This window comes from Pinus tabuliformis, chromosome 3_2, assembly GCF_031772625.1.
Source record: "Pinus tabuliformis cultivar Carrire ecotype Pingquan chromosome 3_2, CPIR1, whole genome shotgun sequence".
Taxonomy (NCBI): domain Eukaryota; kingdom Viridiplantae; phylum Streptophyta; class Pinopsida; order Pinales; family Pinaceae; genus Pinus; species Pinus tabuliformis.
Genome location: NC_142302.1, coordinates 1,119,633,730 through 1,119,656,756, shown reverse-complemented (window position 1 = coordinate 1,119,656,756; position 23,027 = coordinate 1,119,633,730). Strand labels below are relative to the sequence as shown.

The following is a 23,027-nucleotide window of genomic DNA, read 5'->3' as shown; positions in this document are numbered from 1 at the left end:
TTTCCACCCCATGTCTGAGAATGCATTGGCCACCTTGTAATACTAAAATCTTTATCGTTCTCGTTACTCACTACCCACTGTGTAAAGCTTCTTTTACTCCTTTTCTCGTTACTCACTACCCACTGTGTAAAGTGGGTTTACTCCTTTTTGTTCAATTTTTTAAGCCAGTATACAGATGCTAGTATGTAACCGTATATATTGCTGCTGGAACAGCGTTTCCACTCCATGATGGTATACCGGTTATCGCATGTGTTTAAGTATTTTATGTTTTTTAACAGGTTCTTCAACTCCATTAGAGTATGATATAACATTTTCCCTTTCCTATGAATTAGAAAAGGATTAATAAAATATTTACATATTGATAAGTTATTTTTAACTTATCTTGTTACTGATTCCTATGTTAAGTTCGTCCACCTGATCACTGATTCACCAAAGGTGGAAACTCCTTTTTCTTTTGAGAGATACACATTAAAATATATATAATTTTTGAAAAGGAAATTGAAAAGAATTTCTCAAAAGTAATTGGTCAAAATACTTTAGACCAGTACTTGGGACAGAGCCGTCCTCGAAGCATTTCCGCGAAGTTTATTAGATTCTAATCTTCCTCCCCAAGTAAGAAAGTACTCTGGCGTCAAGTCGATCACTATGCTGGGAGGTCGCTTAATAAAGTGACAAGTTGCTCAATGAAGTTGCGCGTTACATTCCAGCCATATCTTTCATCAAGCTGCTGAACTGTTGTTTCCGGTATTCTTCTTCTTCCTCGCTAATGTGTTTATAGCTTAAAATTCAGAACCTTTGGCAGGGAATTGGTTCGTGGCGGCTTACCTGGTTTCTTTGAAGTTTTCAGGTAAAACTGTTGTTGCTTTTATCGGCGGTCTAGACTCTGATGTCAATGATTCGCATTTTTTCCTCCATTGGAATCTTAGTTTTTATCACCTCATTGCCCAAGATTTCTGATTCATTGAACTTTGAAAGTGTGATTTTGAGGTTTTAACCATATTTTTTAAAATGCATAGGAAAACATGGAACATGGATCTGAGGTTCTAGCGTTTACCGTTTGAAACTTTAATATATTGACTGATCAAGCTTTACTTCTGTGACTTTTTGTTGAAATTCTCAACCGAAAACAGTAATTGACGCTCGAGACTGGAGTCTGATGGCAATGCCTCAGAAATCTTTATTTTTTGTTCCGGTTTTTGAAGCTTTAGTTTATATCACTTCATGGTACATTATAGATAATTTGCGTGCGTTTGAATGTGCGTTTTGAAGCCCTCTTCGTGACAAATGATGTTTCACGGCCGTTAGCGAAGGGCGTGAATCTTAGGTTTTTACTTTTGAATTTCTACTAGATTTTAATTGATAAGGTTTTATTGAATAGCATCTTTTGAACCTTTGAGCAGACTTTCAAGCGTGCATATCTGAACTTTGATGGCCAATGAATTATGTGTTCCTCTGTGAGCAGTTTCTGATGACGTCTTATTTGCGAATCTTACTCGATTTTTTTTCTATCTTTGAGCTCTGGTCTATTGTAGTCTATGTAATTGGGAGGGTTTAATAATAACTTTTAAGTTCAAGTTTTATTGACATGCATTAGGTTTTAATTAATAATAAAGTTTTACTGAACTTTTAAGCAGATTTTATCATTTTTGAGATTCAAGTGTGCATATCTCAACTTTGATGGCCAGTGACCTCTCTAAGTAGTAGTTTCTGATGACTTCTTATTTGGGAGTCTTATTTGGGAATCTTATTAGATGAGAGGAAATATAGGACTTTTAATGAGCTTTGGTAGATGTAGCCTAGGTAGTTGGGAGGGTTTAATGAAAACTTCTCCACCCAAGTTCAAATTTTATTGACATGCATGATGCTCCTTATGAACAACTTTGTACTACTTCATTGAGAATTTCTGTAATATTCCCTTTCTTGATTTAGTCAAAATGGACAGAATCTGTTAAAATAGGGTCATTAGAGAGTCCATCAAGCCTATAAAAGGGATAGAAACTAAGCATTTGATATTTATCTTTTTGTGTTTTTCTTGAGAACTTGGTGTTTTGATACCAAGGACGAAAACCGTGGGTGTTATTTTGTCTTGTGGATCCATCCAGGTTCAAGTTCCAGTTCTATTTTTTCTCGTGGATCCATCGAGGTTCAAGTTCCAGTTTGATCTCAAGGACGAGAACCCCGTGGGTGTTATTTTGTCTCGTGGATCCATCAAGGTTCCAGTTCTAGTTTGATCCCAGGGAGGAAAACCCAGTGAGTGTTATTTTGTCTCATGGATCCATCCAGGTTCACTATTGTGCTTAATTGTATTTGTCTTCTCATTTAGTTCTAGTTTGATCCTAGGGAAGAAAACCTAGTGGGTGTTATTTTGTCTCATGGATCTATCCAGGTTCACGATTGTGCTTAGTTGTATTTGTCTTCTCATTTTGATAAGCAGCCATGCATGCCATTGTAGGGGCTTGAAATTTATTGTATGGGCATGTACCTTTCCTTCAGTGATTAATATAAATAAAGGCTTCTTTTTCAGATCCGGTTGTTCAGTATTTTGATTACAATTATTTTTAACTAAAACACCTAGATGTGCTAGATTGATTGATTATTTTGTTGTTCAAGATATTATAATTTCTACGTAATGATTATGTTAACTTTGAATGATTATGTTAACTTTGTGCCTCTTACTTACTTAGATGTGCCAGATTGATTGATTATTTTGTTGTTTGAAATATTACCATTTCTATGTAATGATTGTGGTAACTTTGTACCTCTTCCTTGAGAAGAGCAAGAAGAGGTAAAAACTTTAAAAACAAAAAAAACACAAAACTTTTGACGAGCTTTGGCCACAATTCTAGAGATTATATTTTCTGTTTGTGACGCCGATCAATTTCTGATGATGTAGTAGGTGCAAGGAAGAGGAAGACTTTCTTTAGTTCTGCACAGAACTTCTCTGACAGAGTGCAATAAAAACTGAACTCCAAGAATATTACAGACATTATAATTGCGGCACTAATTCAAAGAGGCAGCTGTGAGTGTAGATAGACTGATATCTGAAGTGGAGAATCTCGGAGGAGGGGACAAAATGGTGGATACTGCTAATAAATATAAAAACTTGAAAACATATGGCCGTGATTTGGTTGAAATTGCTGGGGAGCTTGATCCTGTCATGGATAGAGATAAAGAAATCCAGAGAGTTATTATGATTTTGTCTCAGAGGAATACGAGCAATCCTGTGCTCACTAGAGAGCCTGGTGTTGAAACGATTGCTGTGGTTGAAGGCGTGGCACGAAAGATTGTCAGAGGTGATGTACCGAGGTAAGTTCTTCTGCATATATTTATATGCTTCGGCCGCTTGCAAATTTTAGTTTGTAGGAAGGGTGCTTGTGCACGTGTACAGGGTTTCAGTGGATATTTGGTTGCAGGATTATTTTCAGCTAGCAAGGTTGACAGAGAAGCTAATTAGTTTTGTTTTTCAAATGGTTTTACACAGCAATTTGCTAGATGTAAGGTTGATAGCCTTGGATATGAAAGCCCTTGAGGCTGGTGCCGATTGCGAGGAATTTACAGAGCGACTTGAGTCTGTACGGAAAGAGGTGGAAGATGCAGAGGGAAAAGTTATTCTCTTTATTGACGGAATTCTTTCGATTCTGGGTACCCAGAAGAGAACCGCGCTTCGGTTGAGAACCGCGCTTCGGTTATGTATGATTAAACACTTTGTTCAACCAATAATCATATATGTTATTAACGTAGATTAAGGATTATTCGAAGTGACTGATTTTAGGGTTTGGTTGTGGAATAATCCAGTAAAACCAATGCTTGTTGAGGGCCAACTTAGGTGCATTGTAGCAACTACTCCAAAAGAGTACCATCGTTATATAAAGAAAGATGCTTCAATTGAACAACGATTCCAGCAGGTGAGTGCTTAACCGGGTTATACAGTATTGATTTGGCCTTTTTGCATTTATAGCGCTCTGTCTTAATAATTTACTACTATTACTATTTTGGGGCAGGTGGATGTGGCTGAACCTAGCGTGACTGATACTATCAGTATCCTTCGTGGATTAAAGGAAAAGTACGAACTTCATCATGGAGTCAAAATACTGGACAGCGCGCTTGTAGTTGCCGCTCAATTATCAAGTAAATACATCAGTGGTAAGTTGTTTGTTTAGGTAAAATAGGTGAAATAAAATATTTTGTGTATGAATGATTCCCAATGGAATTTCAATTTTATTTTGTTTCCTAAGTGAAAGTGTGATGATATTTATTTGTGATGATATTTATTTGTTGAGGTGTATTTTTAAAATTTCATGGTTTTTTTTTTTTCAAATAAATTTTATTACTGTATCTTTTATTACATTGTATTTTTTTTATATAAAAATATTCAAAATAAACATTATAATGTAATCAAAATTTTGTGTAATTTGTATTATTAAAACAAAGTGTGTTTGAACATTTACATGTAATTTGTGTTATTAAAACAAAGTGTGGTTGAATATTTACATGAATATTTACATGTAATTTGTGTTATTAAAACAAAGTGTGGTTGAATATTTACATGAGATATATTGATAATAAAAATCTAATAAATATGTAAAAGAAAAATTAGTTTATTTGAATTAGATTTTATAAATCTCAAAATTAAAAATTTTTAGAATTTCTTTGTTACTGGAATATGATAATTAACATGTATCAATTTATTGGAGCTAAGCAAAGAAAATTAATTGAACACCACTGACTCAAGAGAAGTTCACTGGCCACTTAACACAATAAAAGCCTTCAAAATTGATAAACTAGAGCAAACCCATTGGAGTAGAGTCCATACCTAGTAAAACTCTTGTAAACCCAATCTAATGAAAGAGGCCTAACACTTAGTAAAACCATTAAAGTTTAATACGTTAAGGATGAGCCACCGAAACCAAGCAAACCCAACAATGTTAATAAAAACAAAGTTGAACAAATAAACCCCTCAAAATTAACATAACATAGAATGAATAAACCCCTCAAAATTAACATAACATAGTTGAATCACAGGAGTCGAACAAAAAGAAAAACAAAGTTGAATGAATAAACCCCTCAAAATTAACATAGCATAGTTTAACCACGAGCATTAAAAAAAAACAAAATCATTACTCTAAAAATTAACATAACATAGTTGAACCACAGGAGTTGAGCAAACCAAAATCATCAAGAAAAAGTTGAGCAAACCAAAATCATTAGAAAAAATTAAGTCAATGACTCTAATGAATTCTAAGAAAAAATTTCATGATTTATGAAAATTTTAATATAAAAAAAACATTATTCAAATTCAATGAAAAGTTTGCAAATAATATAAGAAAGAAATTGATGTACATAATCACTTATTACCAGAAGCTATGATGTAAAAACATGGAAGGATCTTAAGAATCTCAAGACGAATATATTTTGAATTTATTACTGAAAAAACTTCTTGTTAACCCACTATTAAGAAGTTGGCCCAATACTAAGTAAAGCCACTGAAAATTAATAGAGTAGGGTTGGACCATTGAAGTAGAGCAAACCTAGTAGCATTTAAGGAAAATAAGTTGAATGAATTCAACCCCTAAAAAATAATATAGCAAGGTTTCACCACCAAAGCAGAGCAAACCGACAACATTAAGAAAAACGAAGTCCAAGACTCAAATGAATTGTGGGCCATGTCCGAATGGATGTTGAAACCCAAATTTGGTAGTTTCTGTCGTAGGTAATGGGTATTTGGCTTGGAATTTGGAAAAATCGGCCAAGTACAAGTCACATACAATTAATTTATTTTTTTTAATTACTACCTTAACAATTAGTGATGACATGGCACCTCCCTTGACAAGCTATGTGTTATATTAGGTACTCGAATTTACAACAATTACTAGACACACTTAAATGTCAATGTGAGGGGTTTGGAATTTTACAAGAAGTAATTGTTGATGTGTCAATTTAATGTGAGCATGTCAAATACGGGTCTCGGAACTAAATACATGTTACAGGTCGTCAAATTCTAGGCATGATTCCAACAATAGTGTTCATTACGATAATGAACCCAATCACTAATCATTCTTGTACACTTCATTATTATAATGTACCCAAACACCCTTGTCTATGGGAGGTGATGGAATCTAAAAATAATATAATTCTTGTTGATACTTCCTATTTTGGAATTCCATTTTAGTTGGAATGGAGAGAGACTATGAGTTGGTACCCCATTGAGTTAGTGATGCTTGGAAAGATACTTATATCTAGAGGTATAATGCAAAATGAGCCCTCAAATATTTGGGATGATGGAATCCAAAATGGGTAATAGGGTCTAGGTGGAGGATGTCATCATGTGGCAGAGCTTGATGGAGTGTCCAAGATTCATTTGATGCAACAACAATTTCTCATATTTAGTCAGGGTGAGATATCATGGGAAGCAAGATTAGATAGATCTTTTGATAGAGTGGTGGGGCACACTATCAGGTTTATGGAGAGTGTGGATGCATTTTTGCATGTATTTTATCTAGGAGACCAACAACATTTAAAGATTGGTATCCCACTTGGGGATGGAGCACAGAGAGAACAATTTTTCCTCTATGTTGAGGGTTGGAAACCTATAGGATTATAGATACATAGTAGAGGATGACATCATCTGCTTAATCCTTGAGTCCACTCTCAAGGACAAGACTTTTTGTGAGAATGGTCCATGCTTCACTATTTGCAGTGCATCTTGAGGATTGCCACATTCACAATTAGGTCGGAGAGAGATTCTATGGGGAGGGCCTTGAGGGTGTTATGTTAGGTGATGAGATGGAGTGTATGACTTGTTAGTAGGACAAGTCAAGGCATAGTTGTTTGGCAGGATTTGTTGTTGCAAAATCTAGTAGGCATTGTAAAGGGGTACCCTACAAAGCTATTACTAGACCAAGTGACAACAATTCGGTAGTGGCCCACTATCACCATAGCCAAAACCCCCTATTATTTATGGACTTTCACTAAGGGGAGGAGTCCCAATATGAGGTCACCTATGATGGATATTCTAATTACAAAGGTATATGATGACCAATAGGCTTATAAGGAAAAAGCGCAACTTGAGTACAAGGTTCCAATTACCCAATGGAGGCAAACCACTTTTCAAAGAGAGGTTGAATTTATGAGGCACAATAATTAGGGCTTGTTTAATGGGTTGAGTGTTTGGATGGCCAAAGGTCAAGTTAAGGAGAAACAATTTCCAATGATGATTTTCAACAAGACAAAGGCATGTGAGACCCTCAAGTAAGCCTTTAAGTTGAAGCAACACCAAACTAGGGTTTACGTAGGGAAAATGACTAGGGCAAGAAATTTTATGGACAAACTTGAAGTGAGTTCCTACCAATATGGTTGATTTTGAGGCAACAAACTATATCCTTTTCATTTAGACTCTTCAATCCAAAAAATATTCCTTGCCTAGAAAGTCACACCAAGCCCTAGTTTGGATGATTGGCCTTAAAGGAGCTAGATTAGGTTCATAGAGAAAGAGATAGAATTTATGGATAAAAAATGAATTTGATCACCAATGAGGTAGGTGAGTGCCTTACTTCTTGGAAGGATGGTGTCTATGAATTAACTTGATAGCTAAAGATTTCTAAGGAGGAAGAATAATTGATGCTCTAGCATCAAATACCCTAATGATTACCTATGTAATGGATCAAGGAGTTTTATGGAAGAACCAATAAAATTTCACCACTAGGATTATCACTCACATGTTATTCATGAGTAATTTATGCAACAACGATATCTAGATTAATAGATCCAATTTCCTCCACAAAGAAAAGAGGTTGAAATAATTCAAGTCCAAGTGATGATGAGAATATAAGTGTCCTCTCCTTTATATATATGAGGATGAATAGAGATAATTAAACCTAAAAACCCCTAATCAACAAGTAAAATCACAATGATGAGGTGTGTTACAAGCCAACCCACTATCCAAGACCTAAAACATAAAAAAATCCCACACGTGTGAGCCGCAGGGTAAGAAAAGCTGACACCATCCATGTGCTAGGCCATCTAGGGCATTCATTAGGGCTTTTGGGTAACAAACTTGGTGTAGAATCATCTAAAATTCACCATTTAAGGGTTGGCCCTTAGATATATGTCAATATCCCTCTGGGACCCCAAATTTCATCTTGGGGCACAAGCGTGGTCTCATGGGTCTCCAAGTGGTCATAATGTCAATCATTGCTCCAATGTTGAGGGCTTCGAAGTTGGTGCTAGCCCTCCCATGTCTCAAGGGGTGAGACCATCCTCATCTCGGCCTCGGATTAGCTATCATCTCTCATGAAGTGCTAAGTCAGCTGGGGGCCTACCGGGTCCAAGCGCATCATCCCAAAAAGTCATCAAATGCAGGGAAAAGTGGCAAAACATTGTGTGGTGTTGGAGGTTCCCAAGGGTGTGTATGATGCTCTATTGTTGCTTGGAGTCCCACAGCTCTCAATGCTTCACTTGCGAATGTCAATCTGATTCTTTGTAGGCCTAGGCCCCAATTAGGTTGCACAAGTTGTGGTTGTGGAACCATTTAACAATCACATAAAAAATTCTAGCAAGCAACAAATCATGAGGTACAATAATCATTTTTGCATCTAAGTGGACCAAGCTTGAATGTAAAGGGCTATTTGACACTTCAAACAAGGATCCCCTTCCAAATTTTGGGCTTTGAACTCGTAATGGTGTTGCCTCCCTAGGTAGGAGTGGCTATAGGACAACCCTATCACGTGTTTCCATCCCCTAAGGGGAAGTGACATTTCCTTAGTCCACCCTTCAATCAATAGGTGTTATGTGAATAATGATGGTAGCAGAGGAGATAAGACTTAATGGCCAAGTGCCATGGTCAAAGGGACCAACATGGTGGGGATTCGCATCCTGAGTGTATATATGTGAGGACAGAGAAATCGTGAATACATGAGTTACCAACCTGGCCTTTGTTTTTCCACCTCTCTTATACACCTTATACTTTTTCTTGATTTTTCTTTGTATTACTTCTCGTAGCTCAAAGGGTTAGCGCTTATTTTGTATGATGTATAATAGTTGTATTACCCCTCACTGATGAGGCAAATCATTGTCGATTGGGGTTGGGACATGCAAGGGTTCCCTTTATGATGTATAGGAGCAATATTGTGCTAACGAACTAGGTGATGGCCATAAGGGGAGAGGTAGAGCTCATGCTAGGATTTTTCTCACAAGATAATGTGTATGTACATACCCTCTTTTGCATTTTAATATTCTTTATTTTATTTTTCTTGTGGAAAATATATGTTTTTTTCCTTTTCTTTGAGCTGCAACAACCTCCTAGGGCCAAGTTTTGAGCCCTACCTAGGTATGAGGATATATGGGCACCAAATCCCAGAGAATCAATGGTCATTTGAACTTGAAGAATTGAGATGGAATATAGGGCTTGTAATGTAAGATGGAAAGGTGGTAAGCATGGTGTCGAGATAGATGGAACACTATCTCAATTAGAGCTTCCCAAGTAGTGCCCCTCCTATAACCATTGGGGCATTAGGGGAGGTCCCAGTAGACTAGCATCAAAGATTAACCCCCCATTTAAGATAATGGAACAAGATCACGGTCAAAACCCCTCCTTCTTCCAGGACAACTCATAAACTATGCTGAAAGCTAAAAGTATAAACATGCATAAGTGCCTGATTGCAAAATGAATAAAGTACTTTTTAATCGAAGCCCACCTTCGTTCATGTGCTCTTGCGAGATGGGTGAGAAGCATATAAATGATGTAGGTGGTGATGATGAATAATGGCATGTCATCAATTGGTGGTGGTTGTAAGGGGTTGTTGGCTGACTGACTGGATGCGAAGTGCTGGAGAAAAAAAATCTCCTATTGGATCACCCACTTTTGGTGGGTAACATTTGGATCCAACTGGGACATGAGCTCACTGTAGAGTGTATGATCCATATACATGGGGATTTCATGAGAAATCCAACAATCCCTGGGTCCATAGACTTGTAACATGCACATTGCAATCAACCTATTTGGGAGCTTGTGCATTGGGTGTAGGGTATTGCCCATGTTTTATATGAGCATATAAATCCATACATATAATAAAATCTACTCTAAATGCAATTTAATCTACATGAAACATGACATGAATGTTATTAGCATGCTCATACAATATGCAATGCACCTAAACTACTATGCATGATAAGTGAATGTTGATTCCCATCAAAGAAGGTGAGGTCATTCAGTTTCACACAGAAGGAAAAAATTCACGATCTAGTTTAGAAATGTAAAACTCACCTACACCCACTTTCCCATGGATCTTGACGGGGATAAGGTCCTTATCAACCAAAATAAGATCACATACTTGGTAGTGCCTCTTTGGTTTTTGGAGCCATTGATTTTTAGGGACACTCAGTCTTGTGTTTAATCTTTTAGTTTGAAAGACCTCTTGAGAAGTGGGAGGCTTTGCAGGCTTTTAAGTCTCATTATGAGGATTGTGATTTGTAACTTAGAAGTGGTATTATTGGTGTTGTGGGATGAGAAAGGGAATGGTTCAATATCTTTAACATGCTCGGGCAACTAAGGTTCCCTATAGAGGATCAAAGGGGTTCCATTAGTGGTGGCATATGATAAATCCATTTGTAATTGTCCACCAATTGAAGCAGACCGTTTTCTTGACAAAAGCATCCCCCAATCATCAGGCACGTCAATGACAACAATATCCATTAATATAGAAATATTCTTGGTAGCTTCCAAGAGACCTTTACATCTTTGATAAGACCATAAACATGAATAGGATTAGAATCAAGTCCACATGCATTCTTATATGGCCTAGTAATTTCCATTTCCAATTGATGCATCACTTTCATAGGCATAACATTTGCTAATGCCCTTAAATCAAGCATGCAATCATGCAATATAAGATTATTACTTACTAAGGATACCAAGAATGGATCATGACCCCCATTCTTCTTTTCAATGTGCTTATTTTGTAATATGATATGTGGGTCATCAAGTTCATCAAGACCTAAGACTTTCTTGATTTTCCTCCTTTGGGGTGGAATTTTAGCCATCTCTTTTTGGGAAATTAGCACAGTCACTTTATCCAAAATACTATCCATATTAACATTTAACTCAATCTCATTATTCTTGGGTTTTGGCTTCGATTCGTTTTACAATTTCCCTTGGGAAGTTTCTTTCCTTTGAGATAGGTTTTCAATGCTAGAGCTTGCTTGGGTTTGATCTTTATTTTTCCTCGAATATTAAAGGCCCTTGAATATTCCACTATTTCAACAACTAGCACAGGTTCAGCTCGATCAACATTGATTTGGGTTTTTCTAGGCTTTGGGTGGACATAAGTGTCCCCAAGTAAGATGTTAAATGCATTGGTTTCATTTACAACATTCAAGTGTTCTAGGTCATCCTCTTCTTCTTCTTGTTCACAAGGACCTTCCTCCTTGGGATCCTCAGAGGGTGGATACTAGGGTGACTCTTCTTGTTCCACTAATTTGGTTGGGGCAAGGGTGTTTACGACATTTTGTTACATGGTATGGTCTTCATTGGTGGCCTTCCTAGGAAAAGAATTGTCTTTGTTGAATTGGTTCTTTGAGGAAAATTCGCCCTAGAACCTTGATTTCATTAACCATGGTTATTCTATTAATAAGATCCATTTGCCCTTAAGGTGATTTCAGTAGTGAATTTAGAAATTTTTTGTGAAAAGGCTTGGATAACAAGGTCATCTTGGGATCTAAGCTTAGGTTTAGGCTCAAACTTGGCCCTAGGGTAGTGGAACATGTCTATTCGAGCAACATTTACATTTTGTTCAACTTAAATAACAAATTTCTTTGCCTCAACCAAATTTTGAGGGCTATTATCTTTAAGGACGTAAGTCAAATTCCCATGGAAACCTTTTATGAACCTATCAAGGATGATAGCATCAAAGGGTTTAAACCTATCAGGGACTTCCCCGAGGAGGTTATGGAATCTTTGAACAAAATCTGTAATGGTTTCCTTATCAATTTTCACTGCAGCTATAAATTTGTCAAGAAGCATACCTCCATCTTGCTATGTTTCCCATGGTTTCTTGAAAGCATCATGAAAAGGGTCCCAATCAGTGACACGTCCTTGACGCATGATAGATTACCAATCTCTAGCATCTCCATCAAGATAAAGGGAAAACAACATCATAGCCTCATCTTCATGATCTACGTACATAGGACCAATTGCCTAATAAAAGTTGTGAACATGGCTTTTAGTAGTGGTTGTGTCATTACCATTAAATCTAGGCAATCACTCATGATATCTATCAGGCAAGGGATGAGTATCATCAATGTTCCTACTAAAGTCTAATGGTATAAAGGAAGAAAAGTTCTAAGGTCTATTCATGTTTGTAGTGGGGGAAGGATCGGGGGAAAGTTGCCTTACCAAAGTTGTGTTTGTTTTAATAGGAGAAGCACCTACCTCCACAACCCTCCTACTAGTGCCTCTTGTTCATGGAGCTATGGTTCTAGGATTATCCTCAGAAGAGATACTAGGTGATGTAGAATGAATTGATTTAAGAGTCGCCAGATGGGAATCTATCTTGTCATTAGAGATTATCCCACTTCAAAGAGTAAATATAAGGCTTCAAACTAACGGAGGACATACTTGCTTCCTCCTTGGTAACAATGCTATAAATGTTGTTGCAAAAACTAGTAGGCCTTACAGAGGGGTACCTTACAAGGCTATTGCTAAACCAAGAGACAACAATGGGGTAGTGGCTCACTGTCACCACAACCAAAACCCCCGGTTCTTTATGAAATTTCACCAATGGGAGGAGTCCTGATATGACGTCACCTATGATGGATATTCTAAGTACAAAGGTATATGATGACCAATAGGCTTCTAAGGAAAAAGATCAACTTGAGTACAAGGTTCTAATCACCAAATGGAGGAAAATCGCTTTTGCAAGAGAGGTTGAATTTATGAGGTAGAAGACGTAGGGCTTGTTTAGTGGGTTCATTGTTGGGATAATTAAAGGTCAAGGCAAAGAGAAAGGGTTTCCAACAATTATTTTCAAAAGGAAAAAGGCGCATGAAACCCTCAAGTAAGCCCCTAAGTTGAAGCAACACCAAAATAGGGTTTACCTAGGGCAAACAACTAGAAGAAGAAAGTTTATGAATAAAATTGGAGTGAATGGCTACCAAGAGGGTTGATTTTGAGGCAATCAACTATACCCTTACCATTAGACCCTTCAATCCCAAAAGTCTTCCTTGCCTTGCAATTCTCACCAAGCCCTAACTTGGATGCTTGGACGTAAAGGGGTCGAATTAGGTTAAGAGAGAAAGAGATAAATTTTATGGAGGAAAAATGAATTTGATCACCAACAAGGTAGCTCAGTGCCTTACTCCTTGGGATGATGAAGTCTATGAGTTGATTGGATAGCTAAAAGTTGCTAAAGAGGAAGGATAATTGATGCCATAACATAAAAAATGCTAGTGATACCTATGTAATGGTTCAAAGATTTTTATGGGAGACTTAATCAAAGTTTGCCACTAGGATTATCATTCACATGTCATTCATAATTAATGTATGCAACAATGATATCTAGATTCTATCAAATAATTTTTCAATAAACTAGGGCACAATAGAAAAACCCAGATTCAAGATATTCCATACATTAGACATAAAAAAATTGTTTATTCAACAAAATGATCACTTACAAGATAACATGCATGAAATTCCATCCATTGATCCAAGACAATAGCTCCAAAGACAAGTGAGTAGCTCCAAATCTCAAAATTCATTCATAGATCCAATTTCCTCTAGAACATAAAGAGGCCAAAGTTCTCAAGAGGCCGAAATAATCCTAGTCCAAGTGAAAATGACAATACAAGTGTCCTCTCCTATATTTATATGAGGAGGAATAGATATAATTAAGCCTAAAATCCCCTATTCAACAAGTAAAATCACAATGATGAGGTGGGTTACTAGCCAACCCACTAGCCAAGAACTACAATATAAAAAAATTCCCACACGTGTGAGGCATAAGGTAAGAAAATATGACATCATCCATGCATTATGTCATCTAGGGTATTTTTTGGTGCCTTTTGGTGCCAAACTTGATGTAGAAGCATATAAATTCATCCTCTAAGGGTTGGGCCTTAGATCTCTATCAATATCTCTTTGTGGACTCTGTTGCCACAAAATCTAGCAGACCTTGGAGAGGGGTGCCCTACAAGGTTGGTACTAGACCAAGAGACAACAATGGGGTGATGGCCCACTGTCACCATAGCTAAAACCTTCTACTCTTCATGGATGTTGGAGGAGCCATATGAGTGCTAGAAGGCAGCTTTGGTGAAGATCCTAAGAGTTGAAAATCTTGGAGGAGCGGGAGAGCAACTAGTGGGATGTTTGATGAGTCTATGTTTAGTCAATTTTGGAGCAGCAAGAGGGTTGATAGTGGCAGATTGGATGGATGGAGATGCAAGCTTTTTGAAGTTTCAGAAGTTGTATTGATCAAAAAAAGAGATGACAAAGGACCTTCCAGATGTGTTCAAGGTACGTGCACTGAAAGGGCTAAGTACTATGCACCTTCAATAAGTAGGTCAGGTGTACTTTGTTCATGGAAATATTGGTTTTCATAGTTGTTGACACCAAGCCCTAGTTGTTTATTTTATCATGGTTGTATGTAAGGGCCATGATCCATGGTACAAAAGCCCTAAGTTTCTTGTATTAAAGTTTGTAATATAACAAGTTGTGGGTTAAAATTTGTCTTGTGCACAAGATTGATTCACTATTATATGTTTTCCACTGTGCAAAGTGCTTGTGTTGTGGCATTTGAGTGTGTTTGTGATCATAATCTTAGAAATAAACCCGATTCTTAAGTTTCGTGGAAAAATTCAACATATTGGGGATTTTAGAAACAAAATTGACATGCCCAATTTCCTTCTAGAATGGTGCTAATAGCTTGATCATAGAGATGGCTACTGTGCACGCGAGTGCATGGTTCACCGGCGAGGCTGACGGCTGACTCGCTCCCCGCCCAGGTTCGATCCACAATTTGTGTAGCTGCTGTGCAGCAATATGTGTATTTGATGGATGTGATTGATGTGACATAAATATATGTAAATATTTGTACAGATGGCCTAATATATTGATTCTGCAAGGGGACTGGCCCCCCCTTTTTAAAAAGAGATGGCTACTGTAACTTAGACTGAGCTACAAAGACTGAATTGGTAAACTGTTATTAGTAAAATCAAGCATAATTCTTCTTAATTCATTAAAAATAAAGGAAATAATAATAATAAACTACGTAAACATGTATGAGGGAGTTTCGGTATGTTTATGGAGGAAAATGGTTAAAATGGTAACATAATTCTTCTTAATTGATTAAAAATAGTAATATCAGGATAATTTAGAGGCCTGACATCTTGGTCAAGAAAAAAGTAATCATCAGTTTTTCCAACTAAAGTCAAATACATAACAACAATAAATGGTTATAACCAAGTTCTCTTGTTGAAACAAACCTTCCAGGTCATCAAAGTGGAATATGGTCAGCTAATTGTCATTTTATGCAACAACGCTAGTGCAATCAATATGTAAAAAAATCCTATCATGCACTTAAAAAAACATATTCCTATCTAGTAACATTTCCTTAGAAAACAAGTCATTGAGCAAAATTTCAAGATGGAATATATTGGCACCAAAGAACATATTATTGACATCTTCACCAAACCTATGCCTAGAGAAACCTTTGAATATCTCATGCATAATTTCGAAGTGATATCTCCTTTATCTCAATAAAGGAAGCACAAACTCAGGGGGAAAACCCTTTGTTATTGATGTCAATGGGGGAGAGAATGCAGACATGGGGGACATCTGACAAGAAGTATGAAGATAATGTAGATAAGGGGACGGGGTGGAGGGGGAGGGGGTGGAGGGGGAGGGGGGCGAATTATCAAAAGAAGTAGATATCAAAATTATTTCCATCAATAGAAAAGGGGGAGCTTTTGAAAATGGTTGTTATTGATGTCAAAGGCTATCCAAATGAAAGAGGAAATTACCATTTGGATACCCTATCTTTGAAGGAATTTTTACTCCAATTACCTAGCTCAAATGGGATCATAGGATACATGGTTGGAAAGCTTATTCTGAGATATTTTTAAATGATATATGGATTGTCTTCTAACTCCCCACAGTTGAGGAGAAATAAATTTTTGAATATTATTATACATTATGCTAGTTACACCAGTTGGCCTAGTTAGTGGGCAAGTTGGTCCTACTTTTAGAAGTCGAACACATTATATATAGGTGTTGAGGAGGAGACAATTAAGCCATCACTCAAGTGCAATTTTGGTCTTGTTCTTGCATAGCGAATGAGTAGTTTTGAGGTTTACACCTCATGAACCAAGTCGATTTGGAAATCTAGTCGAGTTGAAGGAATTTGTGTGAGATATATTTATTGTACCTAGGATGTAAAAGGGTTTTTGGCATAATAATTTGGGGAAGGGTTTTTTCTTTTGTTACAGCCAAGTGTAGCCCCTATTGGAGATCGAATTCAAGAGGCCCGGTAAGCTGAGTTCTAGTGAGAAAAAGGGTCGAGTTTTCTCTAAGTTTCTGGTCTAGTTAGAGGGTCGAATATTGGTGTGGAAGGCCAACTTTCAAGATTGTCTTGAGGGTTGAGACCTGATATTCTTATAGGACAAGTTCAGGGCTATCTTGAGGGTTGAATTTATGGTGCATTGTTTAGGTTCAATTGGAGGTTGAATTGCAAAGGCTAAACTAGAGCTCTTGTTGAGTCCAAGTTGTAGTCATTATGGAGGTAGAGTTGTAGTTTGAGTTGGGTACAAGCTACTAGGAGGACACACCTTTTCTTTGATCAATTTCTAAGCCTAAATGTTGTTTCTTGAATAGTAAAACAACTATAAGTTGGAGCTTACTGAGGATTTGTTTCCTCATCTTCTTAACAGGTTGGAGACTACAATTTATGTAAGTTGGTGCTTACAGAGGATTGGTGTCTTCACAAATCATTATAATAAATTGAAGATTATTTTCAAGTGTTCCTTCTTCAAGTCTTGACTTGCACTTTGACTTTTGGTCACACATTGTGGATTATTGATTGTGTGATGTGAATTTTGTTACAATATTAACTAAGTAAAAAGAGTAATGAAATACTAATTCACCCCCCCATCATTATTTCCGACAAGTTGTTTATCAATCTTCCTCATTAACACTTTCATATTGGCATATGAGATTTGCTTCATATTGTTTGAGAAATTTCAAACCCATGACTTTCTCAAATGCACCTTCACATCACTTTTTCACATAAACATTTTAGAAAACATATAATATCCAGACTACAATTTCTTTTGGTCCAAATTGATTTCTATCCGTATAGTGCCAATGTTGCAACCAATAGCTCTAGTTTCTAGCCTATATAATCCAATCAATGCAACTAGTAGCTTTGATATCACATTTTAATGTACCCAACCACCCCTATATACTAATGGGGTAGTGGGGTATTCAATATTCCTCCATTAAATTTTATAATTAAGTTTGAATACCACTTTTCTCACATGCCTAACCATGTGATTGGGTTGAATCCATCATTATTATAGCTCCAATACCAATTTGTAATATACTCAATACCCTTTGTAATTATTGAGGATAAGGGATACTTCTCTGAGCCTCAAATATCCATCCATTTCTTGCTCTGATGCTAGTCTCCCCATTGTCTCATTATTAATTATGAATGCATGCACATGACAAGTAAGTTTATCCAAATATAATTAATCTTTCAATGTTACAGAGGTAAACTTATTTATGTAAACAAAACAACCAATGAATAACATAAACATCATTAAACTCAACATAACTATAAATAATTCAAACACTTATCTTTTTTTATTTAAACACTAATTGGCAGCAAACAAAGGACATTCTATTCAACCTTAGGTTTTGTTGCACTTCATCTACATGCAACAAGCAACCCTATAGAGGATATGAATCTACAAGGATGAAGTCACCTATGGATGGTTCTAGTCATTTCACATAGCCCAATTTCTCAACAATCCACAATATAAAAAATCTCATTGCAATCTCAATCCACCAACATTATTTCTCCTTCAACCCCCACAACCCAAGAAATAAGATCCTCTTCTCCGTCATGCAACTCATTGGGCTATTCCACTTTCCCTTTAGGCCTCAACATAGACTAGCCAATAAATTTCTCTAAAGGGAGCTCATACTAAGGCGACATAGCCTTTCAAACATTCTTCAGAGAATAATCACTGAAAAATCTCTCTTGCATGTCCACAACATTGGGCTTTTTAATAATCCCACATATTTCACTTCCTCCACTAACTTCAAAGTTAAGTTAATATGACTTAAGATAATATGAGATAAATGACTTAGAGTTATGATAAAATAATATTATTTCCCTTTCACCCCTTTTGAGCTTCCTATACCCTTTTTCTTTCTTCTCTTGTCAAAGTATAGCCTCTTATGTTTTTGTCCTTCTCCTTGTGTAATAATGTAATTTTTAATATTAGTATTCAGTGTACAATATTTAAATATTACATCCTTCTATTGTGAAATCATAGCCTCCCATGTTTTTGTCTTCCTTCTCCTCTCTTGTGGAATCATAGCCTCCCATGTTTTTGTTTGTCCTTCTCTTTATGTAATGATGTAATTTTTTAATATTAATATTCGGTGTACAATATTTAAATATTACATCGTTGAGCTCTTGCCTTTTTATCATATACACATATATATTGCCCATCTGGAATTAAAAACTGGAGTGTTACAATACGTGATATGCTCTGTTACACGGGAACCTCTCCCTAGAGGTGGGAAACTCGTTCCAGTGGTTCCCCGCTCCCGGAAGCTTTGGAACTGTATGGGAACGTTCCCTTTTCTGTGGGAACTGTAATGGGAGCTTGGGAAAGTTCTGGGAGCTTTGAAGACTGTTTTTTTTGGAGTTCCCGCGTTCCTTGGGGTTGGGGAATACAAAGCATGTAGACAAATATAATGATCCGCCCACAAAACATGAGGCTTTGTTGAAACCTTCGCAGGAAGAAAGGCCAAAGACATCCTTAACACTGATATCTTTAATTGAGAAACTAGAGCAATCTCTTGATGGGTAAAGGAAGCGTGTGACACCTCAATATAAGGGCGATATTTGGGATGTCACGCTGATGAGTATTTATTTTTTGTTTATGTATATGTATTGCAGAAGATTGTGTGCATATTGTATGTGGCAGTCAATGCTTAACCATTAGAGTCACTTTACTCTTTCTCATAAGAATAACTAGAGAAACATAGGTAAATTTATTCCTTTGTATTTTTAAGGCAGATTGTTTCAAATACTGGTCATGTGTCAGAGAACTGATAATGAACTTGACATTTTAATATTTTATATATATAAAAGGGAGAGACTCAGGAAGAGAGACACCCAGAGAATATATTTATATATAAGAGAGATTATATATTTAAATTGATTTTAATATTTTAATATTTTGATTTAATATTAATTTTGATTATTATATAATTATATATTTTATATTTTTAATTTTTTTTTATTATATAATATTACCGTTTCTGATTAGCCGTTTCCTGTAAATTTTGGGGAAACCTCTACCCTTTCCCAACACCCGTACCCAAGTTCCCCGCGTTCCCACGTTCCAAAAACTCATGCAACATAGGTGATATGTGTATAACTCAGTGTTTAACTTGTGAAAAAGTTTTGACATATTCAGTTAATTCTTGAGGGATCAAGAAATCCTTTGGGCTTTATGAAAATGATTTGCAATCTGTTTGTCTGAACAGGGTGGTGTCTTCCGGACAAAGCATTTGATCTGGTAGACAAAGCATGTGCAAATGTAACTGTGCAACTAAACAGTCTATCTGAAGAAATCGACACCCTTGAAAGGAAAACGATTCAACTAGAAGTTGAGCTGCATGCCCTCGAAAAAGAAAAAGATAAAGCAAGTAAAGCTCGTTTGGTTGAGGTCAGTTCTCGGAGATAACTTTGCAACTTTCTTGGCAAGTTGGCTGTCTTGTTGATCAGTCTATAGACTTTTTTATTAGGATGGCGATGCTCTGATGTAAAGATATGTATTGAAACTTCTGGGTATGTAGGGGTGTTCAATGTTGTTTGATAGAGTGAAAATTGTTGGTCGGTGAGAACCCTTAGTCTCATACTCTTTTTCTTTTGATTCTGACAGATTCACAAGGAGCTTGATGACGTGAGAGGTACTTTGCAACCGTTGAAGATGAAATACCAGAAAGAAAAAGAGAAAGTGGATGAAATCCTGCCACTGAAGCAGAAGCGTAGGGAATTGTTGTTATCTCTGCAAGAACTAGAACGTAGGATGGATTTAGTACGAGTTGCTGATATTCGAGAAGGGGACCTGAAACAAATAAACGATGCAATTGCTGAACGTGAAGCTGCGATGGGAGAAAATTTCATGTTAACAAAATCTGTGGGACCTGAGCAGATTGCAGAGGTACATTAAACGTCTGAATTTTAAGTATCTAAACATGCCTTCCATTGCATATGATTGAGAGAATAAATTTTAACCATTAATGATAGCTATAGTGGGTGACGTTTTGGATACATAACTATGTGATGCATGCAGTTTGTGAGTCGCTGCACTGGTATTCCTGCTACTAGATTCGGTCAGAATGAGAAGGAGCGACTGATAGGTCTGTCGGGAAGGTTGCAGGAAAGAGTTGTTGGACAAGATGAGGCAGTTCAGGCAGTTGTCAAAGCTGTGTTAAGATCACGGGCAGGATTTGGAAGACCTCAACAACCGATTGGATCTTTCCTCTTCTTGGGGCCCACTGGAGTTGGGAAAACAGAACTTGCAAAGGCTCTTGCAGCTGAATTGTTTGATGACGAAAAACAGCTGATCCGGATTGATATGTCTGAATATATGGAGAAACATTCAGTTTCAAGGCTTATAGGTTCTCCCCCTGGGTATGTGAAAAGTTAAATGTTGCCAATGGAAATTTTTTGACAGCACGACACTTTAATTTTTTTTCTTAATAAATTTGCTGTTGCACAGACCTAAAATGGTTAGATGTGTCTGCTTTTGAAATGGCAGTTATTGTGGTAATAAAGAAGGGGGGCAACTAACAGAAGCAATAAGGATACGGCCCTATAGTGTTGTCCTTTTTGATGAAGTTGAAAAGGCACACAAGTCAGTCCTCAACATTTTGCTACAAGTGCTTGATGATGGTAGACTCACAGATGGACAAGGTCTCACAGTTAGCTTCTCAAACACAATCATTATCATGACATCCAATCTCGGAACAGAACCCTTACTCGCTGCATTGTCTGGCCACACAGCAATAGAAACAGCAAGAGAGAACGCTATGCAAGAAGTATGTGCATTGTCTGGACTACGTTTGTGCATCTTTTTCATATGATTATCATGAAGGTGACTGCGGTGCTCTGACACACCTTTCTATGAATTTTGTGGCAGTTTAGAACACATTTCAGACCTGAGCTGTTTAACAGATTCGATGAGATAGTTGTATTTAATACTCTCCTTCATGATCAGCTCAAAAAAGTTGTTAGACTACAGTTGAAAGACGTAGAAATTCGTCTTGCTGAGAGAGGTATCGCATTAGAAGTAACAGGTGCAGCTTTGGATTTTATTCTTCGGAAAGGCTATGATCCTGTAAGTAAAACAATCACTTTGTTTTTTTTCTTTCTTATTCAGAGCCTGTCTTGCTAGGGGATGTGTTCCCGACCCCAGTAATCATGTCCCTGCATCTCTCTTTGTCCTGGATATGCTTCTTCCTCTTTCGTGTGCAATTCAGATCAAAATTAGTAAGTATAATGAAAGAGCTAAAGTCAGGGATTCTGTGTATAACCTTAAAATGGATAATGTTGTACTCGCAGGTCTATGGTGCTCGTCCCTTACGGCGATGGATAGAAGGAAATGTTGTCTCTCAGCTGTCTTTGATGCTCCTGAGAGAGGAGATTGATGAGACCAGTAAAGTATATATTGATGCAATGCCTGAAGAAGAAACATTATCTTATCAAGTAGAGGACAGGAGTGGCCGTCATTAAACAAAACATTGGTGCAAAAGCAAATACCCTCATAGATATTCCTGTTTCTGTGTATCCTGTTCCTGATCCGTCTCAGGCAGTAAAGAAGAAAAATTGAAGGAATAAATAATAATAAGAAAATAGAAGATTAGTTGAAGATCCACAGTTTTCAAAATTTAGAAGTGAATAGGGTTGGTAGAGGTATGTATATATAGTTAGATTTTTGGATCAAAGTGGATTTCTTGTTCTATTATGTGTATTTTATGCACTAATTTGATGTGTAATTTAATTAAACTAGTAATTGCATCAAATGTTGCAAAGGAAATGCTGTAAGTGGATAACATATGAAAAAAGAGCATAGATGAACAATTATGTGATATGTTATGCGATCTCAATGTAGTCCAATTTGAATAAAAGAGAAATCTTGATGTTGTTTCCACTAACCTTTTATAATTGGGATTTATATCTTTCATTTAAATGAAGCGAAAAAATTAGATATTTGAATGATGGGAAATTGGAAGTGTAAATATTAATGTATGCTATTGTTAAATTAATCTAGTTTCTTATATTAATTTACAAACACAACTCTATTTTTAAAAACATAAGGACAAATCATCAATGGTTTATTCCTTCCCTCATGTTTATGGAACTACTTCAACAAGTAGGAGTTATATTGTCACTTAAAAGATGGGAAATTGGAAGTGTAAATGTTAAATTAATCTAGTTTCTTATATTAATTTACAAACACAACTCTATTTTTGAAAACATAAGGGCAAATCATCAATGGTTTATTCCTTCCCTCATGTTCATGCAACTACTTCAACAAGTAGGAGTTATATTGTCACTTAAAAGGGATCCAGGATACGATCCATATACATTTTATAAATCTATAAAGTTCAATAAAAGCCTAGCACTTCTAGGTGTTGAGTAAGTCACCAATCTATAAGAAATATTTTTAAAACACTTTTTGTACCACATGAAACCATGTTCCTTGAAACTATACAACTACTGTGTCGTTATTAT

General features: G+C 36.6%; 1 pseudogene across 1 annotated transcript; it reads left to right on the top strand.

The window, feature by feature from the left end:
• Nucleotides 1-607: 607 nt before the first annotated feature.
• On the top strand, nucleotides 608-22,156 carry LOC149184596 (chaperone protein ClpB1-like; annotated as a pseudogene). Its single transcript, XR_016257794.1, has 11 exons — nucleotides 608-847; nucleotides 2,897-3,306; nucleotides 3,482-3,690; nucleotides 3,796-3,905; nucleotides 4,002-4,143; nucleotides 19,772-19,953; nucleotides 20,170-20,451; nucleotides 20,671-20,924; nucleotides 21,052-21,331; nucleotides 21,433-21,630; nucleotides 21,855-22,156. The product of XR_016257794.1 is annotated as a chaperone protein ClpB1-like (transcript).
• The last annotated feature ends 871 nt before the right edge of the window (nucleotides 22,157-23,027 follow it).